Source organism: Loxodonta africana, chromosome 7, assembly GCF_030014295.1.
Source record: "Loxodonta africana isolate mLoxAfr1 chromosome 7, mLoxAfr1.hap2, whole genome shotgun sequence".
NCBI lineage: Eukaryota > Metazoa > Chordata > Mammalia > Proboscidea > Elephantidae > Loxodonta > Loxodonta africana.
The window spans coordinates 108802971-108829518 of NC_087348.1; the positions used below are offsets into that span (position 1 = coordinate 108802971).

A 26548-nucleotide genomic window follows, 5' to 3' on the forward strand; every position below is an offset into this window, starting at 1 on the left:
ATGGCCGATAGGAGCTGCTCATTAGTGCCCCTCCTCAAGCAGCACCCAGGTCATGTGCTCTTCCTGTCATACCGTAGTTACCCCTCAGCATCCAGGTGTAGTGCTCGGTTGCAGGATGAGGTGGTGGCTATTGTGCACCCAACCTCACACCCCCGTGGTTTTCAGGACCCAAGCACTAAAGAAATGTTTGGGGGCCCAGGGAGCCTCACCTTGTGCCATCCCCTTCACCACCCCTGAGTAGATCAGGGAATGAGTCTTCATGATAGGTATTCTCAAAGTGAGGTCCTAAGACCCCTGGAAGTACATACAATCAGAATTATTTTTATCCTAATACTTGGGCATTATTTGCCTTTTTGACTTTTATTCCCTCGTGAAAGTAGGGTAAACATATACAGGGTTACATGACATAAGATGTCATAAAAGACTGGACAGACAAACAGATAAGAGAATGTGGAGGTATTGTATTAAGCCTGACATTAAAGAGATTTGTTAAAAAGTTAAAAAATAAAAAAAGCTGCTCATCTGATTAATATATTTATTGTTATGGTTTTAAAATATATGCTTTTTTTTTAAATACTATGTTCCATATTGTAGTTTTACAAACATTATTCTCAATGATTATATAAAAAGTGTCATTTTTTCAGTTTTTGTTTCTAATACGGCAAACATTGACATTAAAAAACTTTTGGCTTAAAAGTTCCGTGGGTTCTCAATAATTTTTTATCAGCTTAATTGAGGTAAAATGTACATACCATGAAATTCACCAACTCAGTTTCTACACTTTGATTATTTTTAATAAGTTCCTATTAAATGTATTTGTGCAGCCATCACAACATCTATTTTTATAACACTTCCTTCCCTCCCTTCCTGCCCTTCTGCAGTCTATCCCTACTCTTACCCCCAGGAAATCACTGATCTTTCTCAGTAGTTTTGTCCTTTTTTAGAAACATCATAAACATGTAATTATAGAATATATAACCCTTTTGTGTCTGGTTACTTTCATTTAACATAATATTTTTGAGGCTCATCCGTTTTTTTCGTGCATATCAGTAGTTTGCTCCTTTGTATTGTTAACTGGTATTTCACAGTATGAATGTATCCCATTTTGTTATCCGTTCACTAACTGATTGATACTGGATTGTTTCCAGTTTGGGGCCTTTATGAATAATGATGTTATGAACATTTACATGCAAGTTTTTGTGCGGACATATGTTTTCATTTCTCTTGGGTGGATACTTAAGGGTAAAAGTTCTGGGTTATTTGGTATATACATTTTTAATTTCTTAGGAACCTACCAAACTGCTTTTTTCTAAGTGGCTTTACCACTTTGCTTTGTTACTAGGAATCTATGAGTGTTCCAGTTCCTCCACATTCTCGTGAAAGCTTAGTATTGTCGGCCATTTTTTATGTAAGCCATCCCATTCTTTAACGTGTAGTGGTATCTCACTGTGGTTTTAATTTGTATATATGTTACTAATGAAGAATGATGTTGAGCATCTTTTATTCCTTGGTTCTTCTCCCTCTAACTACATTTACTTTCAATATTCTAGGGAAGAGGATAAGGGATGTCCTTCGATTTAATTTAATATTCAGTATGTGTCCTGATTTTTGACCTTGGATCTTAGTACTCTGAAAAAAAAAAAAATTGAAATCTAGATCATCAAAAATGATAAAAGGGAATGAATTGAATAAAATACCCAGAAGTTTTGTGAAAATGTGATATTCCTGGCATAGGAAAGCCAGAGAGTTTGCCTAAACTCCAGTCATACTGACAATACAGCATAACTTAGTTGGTTTATTTCTGGATTATGATGAGGTTTTGATATTAGGTAATTCACTAAAACAATTCCCAACGTTAATATGTTGTTGTTGTTATTGGGTGCCACTGAACCAGTTCTGACTCACAGCAATCCTATGTACAACAGAATGAAACACTGCCCGCACCCGTGCCATCCTCACCATTGTTGTTATGCCTGAGGTCATGGTTGCAGCCACTGTGTCAATTCATTCGTTGAGGGTCTTCCTCTTTTTCACTGACCCTCTACTTTACCAAGCATGATGTCCTTCTTCAGGGACTGGTCTCTCCTGATAACATGTCCACAGTATGCCTGGCTGTACTTCTTCCAAGACAAATTTCTTCATTCTTCTGGTAGTACATGGCATATTCAATATTCTTCACCAGCACCATAATTCAAAGGTGTCAATTCTTCTTTGGTCTTCCTGATTCATTTTCCACATTTCACATGCATATGAGGTGATTCAAAATACCATGGCTTAGGTCAGCTGTACCTTAGTCCTCAAAATGATATCTTTGCTTTTTAAACTTTAAAGAGGCCTTTTGCAGCAGATTTGGCCAATGCAATAAATATATCATTTGATTCCTTGATTGCTGCTTCCGTGGGTGTTGATTGTAGATCCAAGTAGATTGAAGTCCTTGACAGCTTCAATATTTTCTCCATTTATCATGATGTTGCTTATTAGTCCAGTTGTCAGGATTTTTGTTTTCTTTATGTTGAGATCCAATTCTTACTGAAGACAGAAAGAAGTCTTTGATCTGCATCAGCAAATGCTTCAAGTCCAATTCACCCTGAGAAAGCAAGGTGGTGTCATCTGCATATTGTAGATTGTTAATGAGTCTTCCTCCAATTCTGATCCTGCATTCTTCTTCATATAGTCCAATTTCTCAGATTATATTCTCAGAATACAGACTGAATAAGTATGGTGAAAGGATACAACCCTGACACACAACTTTCCTAACTTTAAACCACGCAGTATCCCCTTGTTCTGTGAGAAAGACTATCTCTTGGTCTATGTACAGGTTCCGTATGAGCACAATTAAGTGTTCTGGAATTCCTGTTCTTCACAATGTTATCCATAATTTGTTATGATCCACAGAGTCAAATGCCTTTGTATGGTCAATAAAACACAGTTAAACATCTTTCTGGTGTTCTACCTTTGGTTTATTTAATATTCTCATTTCTCATCTGCATTTCTATAATGGGAGGCTAAATGGCCTTTCTTACCTTCAGAACAGACTCTTTCCAATATGATTTCTAGTTGAATATGTTTGAAATACAAAGCTGAACATTATTACCCAGTTACTGTGACTTTTCTCCATCACCGTAGAAATAAAACTCAAATTATTCAATGTGACATAGAAGTCCCTTTAAGGAGGCATTGATTCTCATTCTAAATGGTGTTCAGTACACTCATTCCCTGTGATCCACTATTACCCAATTGCTTGTAGTTTACCACTTCATGTTTTCTCCGGCCTCATTATTGTACTTGTGAGCCTCTGTCTGGTAAGTCTACCCCTTCTGGGATAAATGTAGGTGTGCTTTAAAGCTCAGGAACAGCACTATCTCCACTGGGGCCCAAGGACGTGTCAACAGCCCTTTCTATCTTGGTTTCCTAGTCCCTGTGAGTTAGCTTTGGATGACTTTATTACAGTGTGAACTAGATGCTCCCTTAAATAGCTGTTATTGATACTACAGCAGTCATTTCAAAGAACCTATCTTGGTTATCTGTTGTCACTAGGTGTGCCTATCCAGGCTTGGAAATGACAAGCGCAGAGCTCTAGATGACAGTGATACCCAAACTTGTCTACACTTTGCAATCATATGGAGAATTTCAAAATGTGCAGATGTCTATGCCCCATTCCTAGGGATCGTACATTAATTGATTTAAGGCGTGGCACTGGCTCTGTAGTGTTTAAAACATTTCAGGGTAATTGCAACATGCAGACGTGGTTCCTGGAATCCTGGGCATTTGCTAGGGAGCCATGATTTTTAAGCTAGTTCTGAAAAAGTTCATTTGACACATAGTCATGATACTAAACTGTGGCCCTCTTTTTAGTTGATGAGTGAAAAATAAGGGTCTGAGAGTTGCAGATAAGAAGTAGGGAATTTGTGAGAGAACATTCAGCAGCATGGAAAAACAGGCAGCTGAACATCCATAACCCAGGAGCATCCCTGAGTTGTTTAACTCTATCTGCATATGATAGAATGATTGTCATCCTTCATGTAACAGAGCAGAGAGGCTTCCCCAGGATCACCTGTCTTACCATTTCTCCTTGTCTGGACTTACTAACAAACTACAACAACCCAATGCCAACAGTCTCACATATGCTCTTCCCATGATGTCTGCTACTGCAGTTAAGACCTGAGCTCCCCAGCAATATAATCACAGAATCCCGGGGAACTGATATGACACATGGTTTTATGGCTCTTATAAACCTCGTATTTCTCAAAACCTCAGGTAATATTATGTAAATAAAGCCTCACTATTCACAGATTTGGTGTTGTGAATTCGCTTACTTGCTAAAATTTTCTTGTAACCCCCAAACTCACTGCTCCTTCTAGGTCATTCCAGGACAAGCTGTAAGAGCAAATACAAATTAGAAGTAGGAAAGAGAGAGAGGCTTAACTCACCCTGTTGAGAAAGGGAAAAGACTCCCCGCTCCCTTTTCTTAGAGCATTTACTTTAGAGAGCTTGTAATCAATCAGGATTTTTTTATTTGGAAACTCTGTGGGGCAGTTCTACTCTGTCCTATTGGGTCGCTACGAGTCAGAATCGACTAGACTGCACTGGGTTTGGCTTTGGTTTATTTGAAAAATAGGTAAAATCTTTTAAAGGCTAAGTAAGCCTCTTTCCAGTTTTACAATCCATGAAGTTCCTAGAGGACCTGGCAGCCATCTCTTGACTCTAGATGTAAAAGAACTTTTCCATATATTTCCAAAATCCATAGGAAAAAAAGTGTTAGCTCAGACCAGACTGGAAATCTTGGTTCTGTAGGACCCCAAGCGTTGCCATCACTTTAAAAACAAATGAAATCTGTACCTTTCAAAACTCTGAGGCAGTAGCAGCCACTTTACACTTCAGCTGCCACCATTAGATGTTCCTTTCCTGTCTGTGATGGACAGTGAGTCTCAGGGACCGTGGTCCTGTGTGTGTCTGGGAGGAGATGCTGTATTTGGAGCCTCTAAACCAGGACAGGAAGAGCTTTTTTTTTTAATAGGAAATGAGAAGGTGAAAAGTGGGAAGCTAATTCCTCCCGTCTCCCCACCACAGGTTCAGAGGTGGAGGTTTAGGGGCAGTAGAGCTGCCAGGAGCCAGAGCCCAAGTGCTGCTGGGCTACAGCACCCTTATATTGACTCAGCTCAAACTCCCAGCCTCCACTTCTGCTCAGCCAAGGAGGGAGACCGCTCTCCTCATGTCAACAGAGCCCAGGAGCAGAGAGGGAATATCAGAGTGCCTGGGCCTCTGCTACGGGTCTGTTTGGTTTATTATGGTTATATTCATTTACAATGTTGCTGAACATTATTACATCATTAATATATAAAAAAATCTATGGGATGTGTAAATATGTAAACAATGACAACTGTTCTGAAGTTTTTGTATCACACTATTGCTTACCTTTTAAATTTACCACCTATGTTTATAACCCTCAATAATACACAGTTTTGTAGATTTTGAACTTTTTAGAAATAACTATTGTGTGTATTCTGCAATTTTCTTTTTTACCTTAGCATTGTGTTCCTGAGATGTATCCAGATTGTTCCATGTAGCTGTAGTTTATACATTTTCAGTATACTTGATACTCTTTCAGAGACCTTGGGTGCTGAGGAGGGTTAAGTATTCAAATACTAGCCGAAAGGTTGTCACTTCAAACCCACACGGAGGTGCCTTGGAAGACAAACTTCGGGATCTGCTTCTAAAATGTCACAGCCTTGAAAACCCTACGGAGTAGTTACACTCTGCACACATGTGGCCACCATGCGTGGAAATCAACTTCATAGCAGCTAACAATGACACGTACTCTTTCATAGCAATATACTTGAATATATTTATCTGTTCCACTACTTATGGAGTTGAGATTGATTTCAGGTGTTTCTTTATCATAATTATTTTCGTGATTGTAAACGGGGGTTAAAGCCACTTTCGAACCTGACACACACAAGACTTGCTTTAATCTAGACTATTTATCCAGGAATTGCACACAACTTCAGCTTCACTACAGATTGGTTTCCAAGAGTTGTACCACTTTATACTCCCGCAGCACGACATAATACTTCAGGTTGCTCTATATCATCACCGAAACTTCATATTTTTTAAAAGTATCCATCTGATGGTAGTGATTATAACTTTCATTTTTATTTCTCTCATTACTAAATATTTTTTACATGTGTTTTTGTTCTTCTCTCCTATGAAGCAATTGTCCTGACTTTTCGTTCTTTGGATGGGTGGGAGGTTCAACAAATTTTTCTTGTATATTTGAAAACATTTGTTATATATTCTGGATGCTTATTCTTTGGTGGTTATATGTGTTACAGTATTTTACTCCCAGCTTTTCACTTCCATTATTTTGTCTTTTGCTGACTGAAATCCTTAATTTTTGCAATTAAATTGATCATTATTTCACGTATTTTTGCTTTTTTGTTTCCTCTTTAAGAAATCACACCCTAACATATGTCTAAAAGTATTCATATATTCAACTTCTTTTAAACGATGAATTTGCCTGTCACATGGAATTTAAACCTTAATGTACTTGAAATTGATTTTTTTTAATATGAGGGAAATATCCCAGCATATGCATAGGGAAGTATATCTCTTTTACATCCATTTGAAATGCCTTTCTGCTCAGTCATAAAGCAGGTATCCACACAGCAAGTGAGTCTTAGAATTTCTCTTTGAATTTTGTGGTTTTATTCTCCATCTCCCTGCACCACTGGCTCATAGCTTAATGGCTACACTGTCTCTAGACCATTGGCTCTTCCACTAATTTCTGGAATATATATTTGATATTTTGACCCACAAAGGAAGCTCTATGGGGCAGTTCTACTCTGTCCTATAGGGTCGCTATGAGTCAGAATCGACTCGATGGCAGTGGGTTTGGTTTTGGTATTTGGGTGCTCTAATATTGCTTACATTACATTCCTATCGAGTAGAAAAATTTATATGTATAAAGCCACACCGTGGGATCTTCTCCTCATAGGATGGTATTCCCAGAGTTTTAAACACATCCAACAATAATATACCTGCAAAACTGATAGCAGTGTCCTTTCCTACTAATTCTCAAGAAAGCATGCTCATTAATTATTTGAGCTATGTACCTGTGGAAAGTTGTCTTGACTATTGTCTGTTCCCTTTATTTTGCAAGCTAAAGAAAAGATTTTTCTCTCTTGATGTAATTGAATGGTTCCAGATTTATGAGTTGATGTAGCTTTCATAACAATAACCTATAATACAAAATTTTTTATTTGTTTTCTGAGTCCCTAATAGTCTGCTTAAGATCTTACTTTCCCTGTTATTCTTTGTTCACTAAAAGCAACATACTTAAACAACCATATTGAACAACTTGTTTCTAGCTCTTGTTTGGTTCCGAGATGTAGGAAATTTACTGAGCCTTTATATCTATAAATCAGATTAATTCCGTGTTTCTTATTTACAGCTTTCATCAGAATTGTTAATGCACAGATTACAGGCCCTTCCCCATTGCATAATTTTCTTTATGAGTAGGAATGGATTCGATGGCAATAAGTTTGGTAAGTTTTGGTTCTGACCCAAGAACTTGCCTTGCTAACAATGTTCAGCGATACTAATGTTGCTGGAAACTGCACCAGACAGAATCACTGATCTGTGTCACTGTTTTATGCCATGTTGATCTCAGCGCTCCTTATCCCATTGGTTTAACCTATATTTTATGTTTTTTTTAATGGTCTATGGCATTTACTTTCATGAATATTCTCAATTATTAATCAGAAAACTTTGAAACCGTGTGTCGTAGAACAACCTTTCTATCAGAAATGAAATTCGGTGAAAATACTGCATAGTGTGAATCACGAGAGCAAAGATATGGAGCAGCACCCACTGTCAACCCTATTGCAGACAGGGCAAGTATCTCATTCACTTATTGTTCATTCAGACATTTGTTAAGAGCCTGTTATGTCTTAGGCATTGTGTTACCTGTAGGAAATAGCAGTGAATACAAGAGACACTTCCTTTATCTCATAATTCATATGGTTAAAAGGGAAAGGACAAAATAACGGACTTATTTATAAAGACAGGTCTGTCCTGGTCCTGAGGATCCAGGAATATTTCCCTGTAAAGAGTTTTTCCCTAAGGATGAATTGAGAAGGATTTTAAGAGATCAAGATGAGGGAGAAGAATATTCCAGACTGACACATATATTGTAGACAACCGGGTTTCTTTATGATACAAACACTCTGTGTTCCTCTATTACACCATTAAGATGGAATCACACTCATACAGTAAAATCTGTGAAAGCTGGAACCCATATAAAGTGGAAACCTGTCAGGAGGAAAAATCAAATATTTTTGCTGTGTGATTAATTATTTTTGTGTATGGCCTTTCTAGCCATGATCTGGGAACTCACACTCAGTTGATTGTGTGATAGGCTAATTGTGGCCTACCAACGGGATTGGTCAGTTATGCCTTAAGAGGGAGCCAGAGCAGAGAGGAACCCACCACCACCAAAGAAGGAGAGACAAACAGGAGAGACCCAGCAGCAGAGACCTAGCAGCAGGAGAGGGTACAGTAGCTTCCCAATCTGCAGAAGACAAAGTTGAGTGCCTTTGGGCAGAGACTGAGGGCCAAGGAGAATCAAACTTGTGAGCACGGCTGGGAAGAGGCTATCCTGATGGAAGACTCTTATCTTGAATGTTCCAGGGCCTGAATTGTAATTGTTACTTCCCTTATAAGAAACCCTATAATCCTGAGTATAGCCTGAGTTCTGTGTGGCCATTGCAAAGAATTATTGCATCCAGCAGAGAAGTAGAGAGTGCTGTGTGAGGGGTGGTTGGTTTCAGAATTAGTAAAGATGGTAGAGAGAAGAGACTTGTCTGGCCTCTGCCTCCTGGGAATCAACTTTGCGCTGTTGATCTTGGTTCCCCTATCCTCTTGTGGGGCTGGAGGAGGTCAGACACCACCCCCAAGAAGTTTTTAACAATTTTCCACTTAACAAAGATCAAAATACAAGGCAGTCCCCTCAAGTTCCAGCTTTCAAAGTTTTTGTTATATATGCTTCTAACTCTAGCAAGCTCATAAAACACTTGAATAATCACAGTATATATGCAATGTAATGTGCCAAAAGAGATGATTTTAATTAAAAAAAATTGAACTAGCGAAAGTTTTCATTTCCAACTTTTTTTCATAGTTAATAACAACAAAATGTTACTTTAAAGAAGAACAAAATAAAAGACAATAAAATATTATTGATCAGCTTCAACTGAGAAGGACTCCCTCAGATATGGAGTTTCCAGGTTCCTGAATTCACCACTATCATGTGTGGCCAGTACAAAAGAAAGGCCTGAGAGGGTAATTGAAGGAGCAGGCTGGGTATCTCCATATGAGGGAACTTTTGGCAACATTAACAAAACTCATACTTCTACTGTCAAAATCTATATACACACCAACTCGCCCCAGAGGTTTCTCTATATACTGAGGAAACACTGGGGAAGTGGTCAAGAGATTGTAACGATTAACATCCTTCACACATAAAAGAAGAAATACATTCTCAGATTCAACCAGTGAGCCATTCTTCCTTAACCAGGTATCCTTACAGACTCCTACAGCCCAGTCCCAAGAGTCGTCCACATCTATCTCCCAGTAGTGTTTTCCAGAGGTGAAGGCCTGGTCCCCCCATGCAGCAAAGTACTGAGATCTTCTAGAAGGAAAAGGCACCTCTTGAAGGTCACGTCTTAGCCTCAGACTTCTCACGTCATCAAACACCATGATATTCTGACTGCTTATTTCATAACGGAAGGAAATTTCCCCTGTGGAAAAAGAGAATATTTCAGTTCAAATCAGTTTTTCAATTTCTATGGGATGAGGGGGTCACTGGGTCTAGAGTATCACTGGAAAAACAGGCCACCACTACAAGGGAAGTTATGGATAGAAAATATCAGATTGAGGGCTATCAGCGGATGTGCAGAAGAAACGGATACCTAAATACACTGGAAAAAAACTCCTCAAATCCCAGGGAATGTAGAGGAGGGAGGTCATGTAAACGTCTGGTTCATTGCTTTTCACAGCACATTAAAAATCAGAAACCTGCACTGATACCAAGTCCACAGCAACATGACTTATCTCCATTTTCTCTTCTCAGGGCAAAAAATCCCAACCTGAATAAATGGTGATCACATTGCCAAGTATAAGATAAGCAAGTAGGCTTAAATTCAAGAATAAAATCCAGGTATGCCTTCTTAGAAGAGGACCTGGTGGGGCAGTGGTTAAAGCACTCAGCTGCTAACTTAAAGGTCAGTGGTGGGAAACCACCAGCTGCTCCTAGGGAGAAAGACGTGGCAGTCTGCTTCCATAAAGATTGAAAGCCTTGGAAGCCCTATGAGGCCATTCTACTCTGTCCTATAGGATAGCTGTGAGTTGAAATCCACTTGGCGGTAATGTCTTCAGTTTTGGGGCTTGACTTATATCTTCTTAGAAGGGGTCTCCTACTCAGAATGTCCTGGCTTTTAAACCTGGTTCCATCTCAGGCTTAGTCATTCTCTGCCTGCAGGCTAACCCCGTTGGACTAGGTCGAACATGGAGCTCTGCGTACTGCCTCAACCACCCACTTGTTTTATTGTTGCTCATAAATTCTGCTTTTCTGTATATCACTTTTTTATGTTTATTTATGTATTTCTCAGAACGTATTCATTAAAATGCACATTATTACAAATTCAATTACTATGAGACTTTAAATGAAAAATATTTAAAAATAAAATACCAGGGACCCTACCACCATAAGCAACTGCACTTAATTTGAAATTGAAATGTTCTGAAATAATATGTCCTTCTGTATGACTCACTGAATGACTAACATTGTATCTGGGAATGCTTCTAGGTCTCAAGGAGCCATTTTCAGATCATTTTCTTTTTCTCATTAACTATTTAATACTGGCCAGAATAACATATCTCTTTTCCCACCATTTATGTAGATATTTTTCATATTATCATAGGGCAAATATGATTATTCACAGGCTGCTCTCCTCCCAAAATCAAGAATCAATAAAGAGGGAATGATTGCCCATAGAAAACCATTATTGGAAGACGTTGTATGTGGTCCCACCACTGGGCTGACACTCACCTCGGAACTGCCGGAACCTGTCTATCAGGCCAGTGATGGGCCTAGCACTGAGCGCTGGGTTCACAGGCTGGGGCATGTCCAGCTGCACGGACTCACTCCTGCAAGTCAGAGAATCAGTTAATCTTTCAGGTGCCAGAGGGGCCATCACAGTATGTAAAAAAGATGGCAACCAACTCATCAGACATGGAAGGGACTGGACAATGGGTTGGAGAGAGATGTTGACGAAGAGTGAGCTACTTGTATCAGGGGGACACTTGAGACTGTGTTGGCATCTCCGGTCTGGAGGGGAGGTAGGAGGGTAGAGAGGGTTAGAAACTGGCAAAATTGTCATGAAAGGAGAGACTGAAAGGAGGGAGGGGGTGACTCATTAGGGGGAGAGTAAGTGGGAGTATGGAGTAAGGTGTATACAAGCTTATATGTGACAGAGTAACTTGATTTGTAAACTTTCACTTAAAGCACAACAAAAATTATTTAAAAAAAAAAGAAGTCAGCATTAACTGAAAATGTTTCATCAGAACCCGTTACCAATATTGTGGTATATCTCCAGTATCCTGGGATGGAATTATGCAACTCTTAGGGAATCATTCTTTCTTCTCTGCCTGCTTCCTTCTCCTGCCCCTCAGAGGTACATGCCTCTCTCACCTACCACCTGGCACAAACTAGGCCATTCACTTCACTAAGTTTACGTGTTTGAAACCTAAACTCAAAGATAGCTATCTTCTAGACACTTATGCACTGAGCCCTGCAAAACACACCTCCCTGATTCACAAGAAAGAAACAACGCTAATTTGTGAGTTGTGGAATGACATCAAGGACATCATACGTGAAGAAAGCAAGAGGTCATTAAAAGACAGGAGAGAAAGTAAACACCTAAATGGGTGTCAGAAGAGACTCTGAAACTTGCTCTTGAATGTTGAGTAGCTAAAGCAAAAGGAAAAAATGATGAAGTAAAAAAGAAGAACAGAAGATTTCAAAGGGTAGAAGACAAAGTAAAGTATTATGATGACATGTGCAAAGGCCTGCAGATAGAAAACAAAAAGGGAAGAACACTCTCAGCATTTCATAAGCTGAAAGAACTGAAGAAAAAAATTCAAGCCTTGAGTTGCAATACTGAAGGATTCTATGGGGAAAATACTAAGCGACGCAGGAAGCATCAAAAGAAGATGGAAGGAATACACAGAGTCATTGTACCAAGAACTGGTTGATCTTCAGCCATTTCAGGAGGTAGAATATGATTAGGAACCCATGGTATTGAAGGAAGAGTTCCAGGCTGCACTGAAGGCATTAGTAAAAAACAAGGCCACAGGAATTGATGGAATATCAATTGAGATGTTTCAACAATCGGAAGCAGCACTAGAATTGCTCACTCTTAGGCCAAGAAATCTGGAAGACAGCTTCCTGTCTACCTGACTGGAAGAGATCCATATTTATGCCTACTCCCAAGAAAGGTGATCCAAGTGAATGCAGAACTTATCCAACAATATCCTTAATATCACGTGCAAGTAAAATTTTGCTGAAGATCATTGAAAAGCAGCTGCAGCAGTACATTGACAGGGATCTGCCAGAAAGTCTGTCCAGGTTCAGAAGAAGATGTGGAACCAGGGATATTATAGCGGATGTCAAATGGATCCTGGCTGAAAGCAGAGAATACCAGAAAGATGTTTACCTGTGTTTTCATTCACTATACTAAGGCATTCGACTGTGTGGGTCACAACAAATTATGGACAGCACTGCAAAGAATGGGAATTCTGAAACACTTAATTGTGCTCATGAGGAACCTGTACATAGATCAAGAGACAGTCATTTGAACAGAACAAGGGGATACTGCATGGTTTAAAATCAGGAAAAGTGTGCATAAAGATTTTATCTTTTCACCATACCTATTGAATCTGTATGTTGAGCAAATAATCCGAGAAGCTGGACTATAGGAACAAGAATGGGGCAACAGCATTGGAGGAGGACTCACTAACAATCTGTGCTATGCAGATGACACAACCTTGCTTGCTGAAAGTGAAGAGGACTTGAAGCACTTACTAATGAAGACCAAAGACCACAGCCTTCAGTATGGATTGCATCTTAACATAAAGAAAACAAAAATCCTCACAACTGGAAGACTCATCAACAACATGCATTATGCAGTTGACACAACCTTGCTTGCTGAAAGTGCAGAGAACTTGAAGCATTTACTGATGAAGATCAAAGACCACAGCCTTCAGTATGGATTCTACCTCAACATAAAAACCTCAGCATAGAGGCGGAGCCAAGGCGGCGGACTAGGCAGATGCTACCTCAGATCCCTCTTACAACAAAGACACGGAAAAACAAGTGAATCGGTCACATACATAACAATCTAGGAACCCTGAACAACAAACACAGATTTTGAGACGGAGAACGAACTAATACGGGGTAGCAGCGATTGTTTTCAGATCCTGGAGCCAGCATACCAGTCAGGTACAGCACAAGCACAGAGAGCTGCTCCACCCCCCTGAACTAACCCCGGGAGGGGGACCAGCCGGTTCCGCGGGCGGCGTGGGACGAAGCCGGTGGGAGAAGTCCCTGGGAGGCAGTGACTGGTATTGGAGCGGGGAGAACAGCATCCCAGCCGGGACACTCGGTCATGGCATAAGCACGGGGAGCTGCTCCACCCACCTGAACTAACCCCGGGAGGCAGCCCAACTAGTTTTCAGGGGCGGCACGGCAATGCGGCTGGAGGGACGAGAAGTCCCCGGGAGGCAGCGACTGATTTTGGAGTCGAGAGTGCATCGTCCCAGTAGGGGAGCCTTTACGCTGGGCGTGGGGCTGGAAGGGGAGGATCTGACCTTGACTGCAGCGGGTCAGACCCCCCGGGGGCAATCTCCACACAGCCAGCACACATAGGCGATGCGCCCCGCGGGAGTCTCAGATATAATAGTCATTCCAAGCAAGGCAAGCAACTCTGGCTATATTCTGAGGTGCTACTCTCCTATCTCTCTGTTACCTCCCCCACCCTCCCCAGGCGGCTTCATTAACATCCGAATAGCCTGAACCAGAGGGAGAACTCTGATAGGATTCTGACTGCATTTTTTTTTTTAGCGGATTTTCTGGAAAAACTAGTTTCCCAGTGATGGCTCGGAGACAACAATCCATATCAAACCACTTAAAGAAGCAGACCATGACAGCTTCTCCAACCCCCCAAACAAAAGAATCAAAATCTTTCCCAAATGAAGATACAATCCCGGAATTATCAGATACAGAATATAAAAAACTAATTTACAGAATGCTTCAAGACATCACAAATGAAATAAGGCAAACTACACAAAAAGCCAAGGAACACACTCATAAAACTGTTGAAGAACTCAAAAAGATTATTCAAAAACATAGTGGAAAAATTAATAAGTTGCAAGAATCCATAGAGAGACAGCATGTAGAAATCCAAAAGATTAACAATAAAATTACAGAATTAGACAACGCAATAGGAATTCAGAGGAGCAGACTCGAGCAATTAGAATGCAGACTGGGACATCTGGAGGACCAGGGAATCAACACCAACATAGCTGAAAAAAAATCAGATAAAAGAATTTAAAAAAATGAAGAAACCCTAAGAATCATGTGGGACTCTATCAAGAAGAATAACCTGCGGGTGATTGGAGTCCCAGAACAGGGAGGGGGGACAGAAAACACAGAGAAAATAGTTGAAGAACTCCTGACACAAAACTTCCCTGACATCATGAAAGACGAAAGGATATCTATCCAAGATGCTCATCGAACCCCATTTAAGACTGATCCAAAAAGAAAAACACCAAGACATATTATCATCAAACTCGCCAAAACCAAAGATAAAGAGAAAATTTTAAAAGCAGCCAGGGAGAAAAGAAAGGTTTCCTTCAAGGGAGAATCAATAAGAATAAGTTCAGACTACTCAGCAGAAACCATGCAGGCAAGAAGGGAATGGGACGACATATACAGAACACTGAAGGAGAAAAACTGCCAGCCAAGGATCATGCATCCAGCAAAACTCTCTCTGAAATATGAAGGTGAAATTAAGATATTTACAGATAAACACAAGTTTAGAGAATTTGCAAAAACCAAACCAAAGCTACAAGAAATACTAAAGGATATTGTTTGGTCAGAGAACCAATAATATCAGATATCAGCACAACACAAGGTCACAAAACAGAACGTCCTGATATCAACTCAAATAGGGAAATCACAAAAACAAACAAATTAAGATTAATTAAAAAAAAATACACATAACAGGGAATCATGGAAGTCAATAGGTAAAAGATCACAATAATCAAAAAGAGGGACTAAATACAGGAGGCATTGAACTGCCAGATGGAGAGTGATATCAGGTGATATAGAACAATACAAGTTAGGTTTTTACTTAGAAAAATAGGGGTAAATATTAAGGTAACCACAAAGAGGTATAACAACTCCATAACTCAAGATAAAAGCCAAGAAAAATGTAATGACTCAACAAACATAAAGTCAAACACTATGAAAATGAGGATCTCACAATTTACTAAGAAAAACGCCTCAGCACAAAAAAGTATGTGGAAAAATGAAATTGTCAACAACACACATAAAAAGGCATCAAAATGACAGCACTAAAAACTTATTTATCTATAATTACCCTGAATGTAAATGGACTAAATGCACCAATAAAGAGACAGAGAGTCACAGACTGGATAAAGAAACACGATCCATCTATATGCTGCCTACAAGAGACACACCTTAGACTTAGAGACACAAACAAACTAAAACTCAAAGGATGGAAAAAAATATATCAAGCAAACAATAAGCAAAAAAGAAGAGGAGTAGCAATATTAATTTCTGACAAAATAGACTTTAGACTTAAATCCACCACAAAGGATAAAGAAGGACACTATATAATGATAAAAGGGACAATTGATCAGGAAGATATAACCATATTAAATATTTATGCACCCAATGACAGGGCTGCAAGATACATAAATCAAATTTTAACAGAATTGAAAAGTGAGATAGATACCTCCACAATTATAGTAGGAGACTTCAACACACCACTTTTGGAGAAGGACAGGACATCCAGTAAGAAGCTCAATAGAGACACGGAAGATCTAATTACAACAATCAACCAACTTGACCTCATTGACTTATACAGAACTCTCCACCCAACTGCTGCAAAATATACTTTTTTTTCTAGCGCACATGGAACATTCTCTAGAAGAGACCACATATTAGGTCATAAAACATACCTTTGCAGAGTCCAAAACATCGAAATATTACAAAGCATCTTCTCAGACCACAAGGCAATAAAACTAGAGATCAATAACAGAAAAACTAAGGAAAAGAAATCAAATACTTGGAAAATGAACAATACCCTCCTGAAAAAAGACTGGCTTATAGAAGACATCAAGGAGGGAATAAGGAAATTCTTAGAAAGCAACGAGAATGAAAATACTTCCTATCAAAACCTCTGGGACACAGCAAAAGCAGTGCTCAGAGGCCAAGTTATATCGATAAATGCACACATACAAAAAGAAGAAAGAGCCAAAATCAGAGAACTGTCCCTACAACTTGAACAAATAGAAAGTGAGCAACAAAAGAATCCATCAGGCACCAGAAGAAAACAAATAATAAAAATTAGAGCTCAACTAAATGAATTAGAGAACAGAAAAACAATTGAAAGAATTAACAAAGCCAAAAGCTGGTTCTTTGAAAAAATTAACAAAATCGATAAACCATTGGCTAGACTGACTAAAGAAATACAGGAAAAAAAACAACCAGAATAAGAAACGAGAAGGACCACATCACAACAGAACCAAATGAAATTAAAAGAATCATTTCAGATTATTATGAAAAATTGTACTCTAACAAATTTGAAAACCTAGAAGAAATGGATGAATTCCTGGAAAAACACTACCTACCTAAACTAACACATTCAGAAGTAGAATAACTAAATACACCCATAACAAAAAAAGAGATTGAAATGGTAATCAAAAAACTCCCAACAAAAAAAAGCCCTGGCCTGGACGGCTTCACTGCAGAGTTCTACAAAACTTTCAGAGAAGAGTTAACACCACTACTTTTGAAGGTATTCCAAAGCATAGAAAATGATGGAATACTACCCAACTCATTCTATGAAGCCACCATCTCCCTGATACCAAAACCAGGTAAAGACATTACAAAAAAAGAAAATTATAGACCTATATCCCTCATGAACATAGATGCAAAAATCCTCAACAAAATTCTAGGCAATAGAATCCAACAACACATCAAAAAAATAATTCATCATGATCAAGTGGGATTTATATCAGGTATGGAAGGCTGGTTTAATGTTAGAAAAACCATTAATGTAATCCACCACATAAATAAAACAAAAGACAAAAACCACATGATCTTATCAATTGATGCAGAAAAGGCATTTGACAAAGTCCAACACCCATTTATGATAAAAACTCTTACCAAAATAGGAATTGAAGGAAAATTCCTCAACATAATAAAGGGCATCTATGCAAAGCCAACAGCCAATATCACTCTAAATGGAGAGAACCTGAAAGCATTTCCCTTGAGAACGGGAACCAGACAAGGATGCCCTTTATCACCGCTCTTATTCAACATTGTGCTAAAAGTCCTAGCCAGAGCAATTAGGCTAGACAAAGAAATAAAGGGCATCCGGATTGGCAAGGAGGAAGTGAAATTATCTCTATTTGCAGATGACATGATCTTATACACAGAAAACCCTAAGGAATCCTCCAGAAAACTACTGAAACTAATAGAAGAGTTTGGCAGAGTCTCAGGTTACAAGAGAAACATACAAAAATCACTTGGATTCCTCTACATCAACAAAAAGAACACCAAAGAGGAAATAACCAAATCAATACCATTCACAGTAGCCCCCAAGAAGATAAAATATTTAGGAATAAATCTTACCAAGGATGGAAAAGACCTATACAAAGAAAACTACAAAGCTCTACTACAAGAAATTCAAAAGGATATACTTAAGTGGAAAAACATACCTTGCTCATGGATAGGAAGACTTAACATAGTAAAAATGTCTATTCTACCAAAAGCCATTTATACATTTAATGCACTTCCGATCCAAATTCCAATGTCATATTTTAAGGGGATAGAGAAACAAATCACCAATTTCATATGGAAGGAAAAGAAGCCCCGGATAAGCAAAGCATTACTGAAAAAGAAGAAGAAAGTGGGAGGCCTCACTTTACCTGATTTCAGAACCTATTATACAGCCACAGTAGCCAAAACAGCCTGGTACTGGTACAACAACAGGCACATAGACCAATGGAACAGAATTGAGAACCCGGACATAGATCCATCCACGTATGAGCAGCTGATATTTGACAAAGGATCAGTGTCAGTTAATTGGGGAAAAGAAAGCCTTTTTAACAAATGGTGCTGGCATAACTGGATATTCATTTGCAAAAAAATGAAACAGGACCCATACCTTACACCATGCACAAAAACTAACTCCAAGTGGATCAAAGACCTAAACATAAAGACTAAAACGATAAAGATCATGGAAGAAAAAATTGGGACAACCCTAGGAGCCCTAACGCAAGGCATAAACAGAATACAAAACATTACCAAAAATGTTGAAGAGAAACCCGATAACTGGAAGCCCCTAAAATCAAACACCTATGCTCATCTAAAGACTTCACCAAAAGAGTAAAAAGACCACCTACAGACTGGGAAAGAATTTTCAGCTATGACTTCTCCGACCAGCGCCTCATCTCTAAAATCTACATGATTCTGTCAAAACTCAACCACAAAAAGACAAACAACCCAATCAAAAAGTGGGCAAAGGATATGAACACACATTTCACTAAAGAAGATATTCAGGCAGCCAACAGATACATGAGAAAATGCTCACGATCATTAGCCATTAGAGAAATGCAAATTAAAACCACCATGAGATTCCATCTCACACCAGCAAGGCTGGCATTAATCCAAAAAACACAAAATAATAAATGTTGGAGAGGCTGCGGAGAGATTGGAACTCTCATACACTGCTGGTGGGAATGTAAAATGGTACAACCACTTTGGAAATCTATCTGGCGTTATCTTAAACAGTTAGAAATAGAACTACCATATAACCCAGAAATCCCACCCCTGGGAATATACCCTAGAGATACAAGAGCCTTCATACAAACAGATATATGCACACCCATGTTTATTGCAGCTCTGTTTACAATAGCAAAAATTTGGAAGCAACCAAGGTGTCCGTCAACGGATGAATGGGTAAATAAATTGTGGTATATTCACACAATGGAATACTACGCATCGATAAAGAACAGTGACGAATCTGTGAAACATTTCATAACATGGAGGAACCTGGAAGGCATTATGCTGAGTGAAATGAGTCAGAGGCAAAAGGACAAATATTGTATAAGACCCCTATTATAAGATCTTGAGTAATAGTAAACCTGAGAAGAACACATACTTTTGTGGTTACGAGGGGGGGAGGGAGGGAGGGTGGGAGAGGGTTATTTATTGATTAATCAGTAGATAAGAAATGCTTTAGGCGAAGGGAAAGACAACACTCAATACATGGAAGGTCAGCTCAATTGGACTGGACCAAAAGCAAAGAAGTTTCCAGGATAAAATGAATGCTTCAAAGGTCAGCGGACCAAGGGCGGGGGTCTGGGGAACATGGTTTGCCGGGACTTCTAAGTCAATTGGCAAAATAATTCTATTATGAAAGCATTCTGCAACCCACTTTGAAATGTGGTGTCTGGGGTCTTAAATGCTAACAAGCGGCCATCTAAGATGCATCAATTGGTCTCAACCCACCTGGAGCAAAGGAAAATGAAGAACACCAAGGCCACACGACAACTAAGAGCCCAAGAGACAGAAAGGGCCACATGAACCAGAGACCTACATCATCCTGAGACCAGAAGAACTAGTTGGTGCCCGGCCACAATCGATGACTGCCCTGACAGGGAGCACAATAGAGGACCCCTGAGGGAGCAGGAGATCAGTGGGATACAGACCCCAAATTCTCATAAAAAGACCAAACTTAATGGTCTGACTGAGACTAGAGGAATCCCGGCGGCCGTGGTCCCCAGACCTTCTGTTGGCACAGGACAGGAACCATCCCCGAAGACAACTCATCAGGCATGAAAGGGACTGGTCAGCGGGTGGGAGAGAGATGCTGATGAAGAGTGAGCTAATTATATCAGGTGGACACTTGAGATTGTGTTGGCAACTCTTGTCTGGTGGGGCGATGGGAGGATAGAGAGAGAGAGAAGCCGGCAAAATTGTCTCAAAAGGAGAGACTGAAAGGGCTGACTCAAGAGGGGGAGAGCAAGTGGGAGTAGGGAGTGAGATGTATGTAAACTTATATGTGACAGACTGATTGGATTTGTAAACGTTCACTTGAAGCTTAATAAAAGTTAATAAAAAAAAAAAAAACTTCAGCATAAAGAAAGCAAAAATCCTCACAACTGGGCCAATAAGCAACCTCATGACAAATGGAAAAAAGATTGAATTTGTCAAGGATTTCATTTGACTTGCATCCACAATCAACACCCATGGAAGCAGCAGTCAAGAAATCAAAGGATGCACTGGGCTGGGCGAAAAAACAAAGCTGTCACCTTGAGGACTAAGGTGAGCCTGACCCAAGCCATGGTGTTTTTAATCACCTCATATGCATGTGAAAGCTGGAGGATGAATAGGGAAGACCAAAGAAGAATTTACATCTTTTGAATTGTGGTGTTCACGAAGAATATCGAATGAACTGCCAAAAGAATGAGCAAATCTGTCTTGGAAGAAGTACAACCAGAATGCTCCTCAGAAGCAAAGATGGCGAGACTACGCCTCACATACTTTGGACATGTTATCTGGAGGAACCAGTCCCTGGACAAGGACATCATACTTGGTAAAGTAGAGGTTCAGTGAAAAAGAGGAAGACCCTCAACGAGATGGAGTGACACAGTGGCTTCGACAATGAGCTCAAGCGTAGCAACAATTGTGAGGATGGCACAGGACCGGGCAGTGTTTTGTTTGGATGTGCATAGGGTCGCTGTGAGTCAGAACTGACTTGACAGCACCTAACAACAACAAAATTTGTGATAGAGGGAACAGGAAAACATATTCAGCAAAACATACACAGCATGCATACACAGAAAATATCTAGTATCTCCATAAGTTACGTTCGCACTTTGTTAGAAACACTGTGGTCTCTTTAACAGGCTGCACGGTGCTCTAGTTTGCAGGAAAGGCCAAACTTACCTGGTCAATATGTCTCCCAAATCCTGTGAAGAGAGGAAAAAGTTTAGAATTCTAACAAATGGGTGAGTCTGCCCATTCAATCTTTAGGTTTGGGCATATTCGGAAAAGTACCAACCAACCAGCACCACACTTCTTTGGTAAATTCATTTTTTTTTTTTTAAGTAGGATCCCACTACAACATGTGAATAGAAACTGAATTCTCAGTGAATTCAGAAACCTGAGGGTGAATGAATAAAGAGAAGGATGTGAGTATAGATGGTAGCCATGCAACCGTCAGCTGTCTGCAAAGTGGTCTTTCCCATGGCTTGTCTCCAAAGGGTAGTGTGCCCCAGAACAGAGGCAACTCAATTCGGGGACTTTAAAACAGAAGGAGGAAGTAAAAGTTATCTCTTCCCAAATTTCTCCATATTGCCTGCCTGGAGACAAAAGTGGAATGCTCATGGGTAAGATGTTTCTTTCTTGATTTTAGAGAAGCAAGGTAGAGAAGAAGACTTTTAGGAGGGAGTACTGTATTTTCCACAAATAATTTGTGCCTTCTATGTTGGTTTGCCATGTTGCTGTAAAAAAAATTAACTTTGCACACTTATGAAAATATCTGGGGTGGAGGGAGGGCAGGACATGGATGGCAAACAAAAGTAGAAGGCATTCATTTGTCGAAAAATACAGTATTCCCTGGGAAATCTACTCTCATAATTACATAAAGCTTTGTTGTTCATGGCTAAGACAGGAGTTACAGTTTATGTCTATTATTCTCAGTTGGGAAATGACCACCAAAGGAAAAAAATTTGTGCCTTTGGTACCAAATATCTAATGGAGGTCCAGGATGTGAACTTTAGCTAATACAAATGATTTCCAGGCGCGTCCTCGGTTCTTACCTGGAGCAACTCCACATCTGATTTATGGCACATATTCCTCAGCTCCTCATACATTTCTCTCAGGTGCCTCCCCTTTTGAACCATTGTGGCTTCACTTTTCTTCAGTTGCTGAAATATCTTCTTGCCTTCATTTTTCAGTCCCTCTAAATGTTGTTTTTCTTCCTCAAGGAGATTCGGATGCAATTTCTGATACTCAGACCTGATAATCTCTGACAGTAGAAACACATAATACTGCAAAGACATGGATTTCTTAGATCATATGTGCAATGCAAGTTAACCCCCTTCCCCTTAAACCTCACCTGTTTCTCTCCGACTCACATCCTCTACCAATCAACTGCACTCAACCTAAATCCACGTCTTCCTACTTGTCAGGAACCACAGAATGACCCTTCAGTTTCATTCCTTCATTTGTTTTCCATTCAAAAGTCAAACCCATGCTCCCTTCAAAACACCTTCATTCACTTCAAAAGCTCCTGAAATGTCTGGAGAAGTGCCACATGCTTATTTTCTGAGTTGCTGATATACCGGGTTTACAAATCTGAACAAGTGTCATACAGCCTTACACTGAAAAGGCAGGTTATCTTTCCTTTTGATAAACCACTCACAGAAGCTCACGGCCCACCATGATTTCAGCTCAAATTCTTCATGGACAAATCTCCAGCAAGTCTGTCACAAGCTGGTTCCAAAGAAAACAGCCTCATACTTACTACCCACAGCTTGATAATTAGGCTCTCCTCATTCAGATTTCTCCAATTTTTTTGAATATTTTCCCATAAAGATCTCATTTCCTTTAGGAGCTTCTCCTACAAAGGAATCATGAATATGAGTACCAGAGAAACAAATCCTATGCATTTCATACCAGAATAAATGGATATAGTCAAGAGATACTAGATCGATGTACTTTAGGGCGAGTGGAAGGATGATAATATTCCCTTGTTAACCTTCCACAATTACCAATTCTGGGAAATTTCAGGCAGTAGAAACACAAAATTTAGTGGAATGTTTTGCCTAAAGAAACTGAGGAATGAGGATTTTATGTAACATTGCTAATTTTCAGATAAACAACTTGTTCCAGAATTCGGATGTACTGATGCCGTTGTTATTGAGTTGATTTCAACTCATAGGGGCCCTACAAGACAGGGTCAAACTGCCCCATAGGGTTTCCTAGGCTGTAATCTTAGCGGACCAGATTGCCAGGTCTTGTCTCCTGTGGAGCCACTGGAGGGCTTGAACCACCTACCTTTTCGTTAGCAGTCTGGAGGTTAATCTTTAAGTTACCAGAGCTCCTCTACTGATGTTAGGCCCTGCTATTTTCTAGCATGCTTGAAACTCTGGTGGCATAGTGGTTAAGAGTTCCGCTGCTAAGCAAAAGGTTGGCAGTTCAAATCCACCAGGCCTCCTAGGATACCATATTAAAAAAACAAACAAAAAAACAAAACAAAACGCAAACCCATTGCCATCTAGTCAATCCAACTCATAGTGATCCTACGGGAGAGAGTAGAGTTGCTCCATAGCATTTTCAAGGAGCATCTGGTGGATTTAAACTGCCAGCCTTTTGCTTAGCAGCTGAACCCTTAACCACTATGCTGTGAGTCGGAATCTCCTCAGCAGCAACGGGCTTGGTTTTTGGTTATTTGACCTGTATTACTAAACATGCTTCCAATAGGAGAACCTCTTTGCTCATGTATTTTTGCTATCTGAAAATGAGGACTTCACAGCACCTTGAGCATTATATTGCATATTCAAAAGAATAGTCCTTAACTTAATAATGTCTCATCTCCTTGCTGGAATACAAACTCTGTGAAGGCAGATATGTTTATGTATTTTATTCACACTTTTCTCCTTCCTGCCTAGGACACAAGCTAGCACATACTAGACTCTCAGCGATGAGTGGATTACTCATCATCACCGTGCTCATCTTCCTTGTACTCTCTTAGCTCTACTATCCTGCAGCTTTCAAAGTGCTTTTAGACGTATCACTCACCTGGTATTCCTCAACAGCGCATTCTATGGAACAATGTCTGTGAGCCTCGTGCTCCTGAGAGTTAGAGCAGAGAAAACAGAGCAGGTTCTTGCTCTCTTCACAGAACATCTTCCTTGTCTCTTTGTGAGTCCCACACATCTGTTCCTCAGAGCTCAGAAATTGCCAGAGGCTGGCTTGTCTGGCAAGGGACACCAGATTCTTCACAAGAATATTGGTTTTGAATGCTGTCTGCTCTGATGTTTCCCTGCACAGTGGGCAACAGGCAGGAGTTTTCAGCTTTTTCCCAGGAAAGGCAGAGACAGGGCCTACAGAAGTTGTGCCCACAGCCTATGGTGACAGGGTCTGTAAGGTAGTTCAAGCAGATGAAGCAGGTGAGTTCTTTCTGGAAGGCTGGATCCATTTTCCTGAAGGAAGAAAATCAGAAAAGGTTATTATTCTGCCCTGGAGAGACAAAGGCCTAAGGAAAATTTTACCCTGATTGTGACCTAAAAATACACTTGTGTGAAATTCAAATTCCTAAAAAATGCAAGACTTACTAGACCAATAGAGACTAGAGAAATCCCCAAAACTACTGCCCTAAGATACCCTTGGAACTTGGAAATGAAGCCACTCTTGGAGGCCTTCTTTTAGCCTCATAATAGACTGACTTATAAAATAAACAATGTAATCTTAATTAATGTAATCCCTTAAACAATCCACTATATGTGCGCGAAAGGTCAATATTTACCCAAAAGCAAAGATGAAAGGGTGGGCAGGAAAGTTAGATCAATGTAAACAGAACAAACAGAATGGAAATAATGAGAATGCTGACACACTGTGAATATCGTAACCAATGTCTTGGAACAATTTGTATAAAAATTGTTAAATGGAAACTTAATGTGGTATGTAAGCTTTCACCTAAAACATAATAAAAATTTAAAAAACAACATAGAGAAGAATATTAATATAGAAAGATGTTTAATGTTCATTGTTAATATGGAGAATGTGAGAAAAAAAAAAAAAACCCGTTGCCATCAAGTTGATTTCGACTCATAGCGATCCTAAAGGACACAGTAGAACTGCCCTATACGGTTTCTAAGGAGTGCCTGGTGGATTTGAACCGCTGAAGTTTTGGCTAGCAGACGTAGCTCTTAACCACTATGCCTCACGTAAAGATGTTATCAGATGGCATGTACTTCGACCCCACTTTTTACCAAATACAAAGACAGTATTTTACTAAAAAAAAAATGAGGTGTTTGAAACCTTAGTGAGCAACTGATCAGTTTTGTCTTCCTAACCAAAAAAACCAAACCTGTTGCCGTCGAGTTGATTATGACTCATAGCAACTCTATAGGACAAAGTAGAACTGCTCGATAGAGTTTCCAAGGAGTGCCTGGGAGATTCCAACTGCCAAACTTTTGGTTAGCAGACGTAACTCTTAACCTCTATACCACCAGGATTTCCCTTGTCTTCCTACTCGGCTTAAAATGAGCCATTCCAGAGGCAGAAGGAGGGAACCTCACTACCACCAAGAAAAAAGAGCTGGGAGGTGGAGCACATCCCATGGATCCAGGGTCCTTGTGCTGTGAACCTCCTAGACGAGGAGACAGACAGAGAGAGACAGAGCTGTAACAGAGAAAAAATCAGCAGAACCAGGAGACCGATACAAGATGGTGCAGTGGGATTCAAAGCCTGTGAAGCAACACAGCTACAGTTGGTTTGGTACAGTGGGTGTGCCACCCACAGTGCAAGAGAAATGAGAGCCTTGAGGCAGGAGGCTTCTCAAGGGACTGGGTTGCCACCAGGCCCTTGTCAAAGAAGCTAAGCTTGTGAACAGATGGAACAAGAGAGCTGAGTACCTTCAGGCTGAGGCTTCTGGTGGAGTGGGGTGCCTTTGGGCACTTACTTGAGGAGCTAAAGAACTTTGTGACACTTGCCTGAGCAGGGCAGAGGCTGGGTGGAGGGGCTGAGAGAGAGAGGCTTGCCTGCAGGACAGCCAAGAAGCTTTTGTGACTTAATAACTATATCCTGAGTAGTTGCTGATCCTGAATTATAACCTATTACATCCCTAATAAACTCCATAATTGTAAGTAAGGTCTATGAGTTCTGTGTGGCGATTGCAATGAATTACTGAACACAGCAGAAAAGTAGAGAGTCCCATGGGAGGGATGGCTGGTGTCGGAATTGGCAAAACGATTTAAAAGAGGAGGTATTTCTGACCACCACCTCACAGGGATCAGCTTTGGGCTGATGGTGATTCTCCCCTCTCGTGTAGTTAGATGAGAAGGTCAGACCATGGAATGCAGCCATCTCACAAAAGGTTAATATAACAATATCTTTATAAGGGAGGTAATAAAGATTAAGAAAAATAAGTCATTGATTTAAGATGCA

General features: G+C 39.9%; 1 pseudogene; it reads right to left on the minus strand.

Annotated features, from left to right (window-relative positions):
- Positions 1–8024: 8024 nt before the first annotated feature.
- Positions 8025–24798, minus strand: LOC135231749 (tripartite motif-containing protein 43-like; annotated as a pseudogene).
- Positions 24799–26548: the final 1750 nt, after the last annotated feature.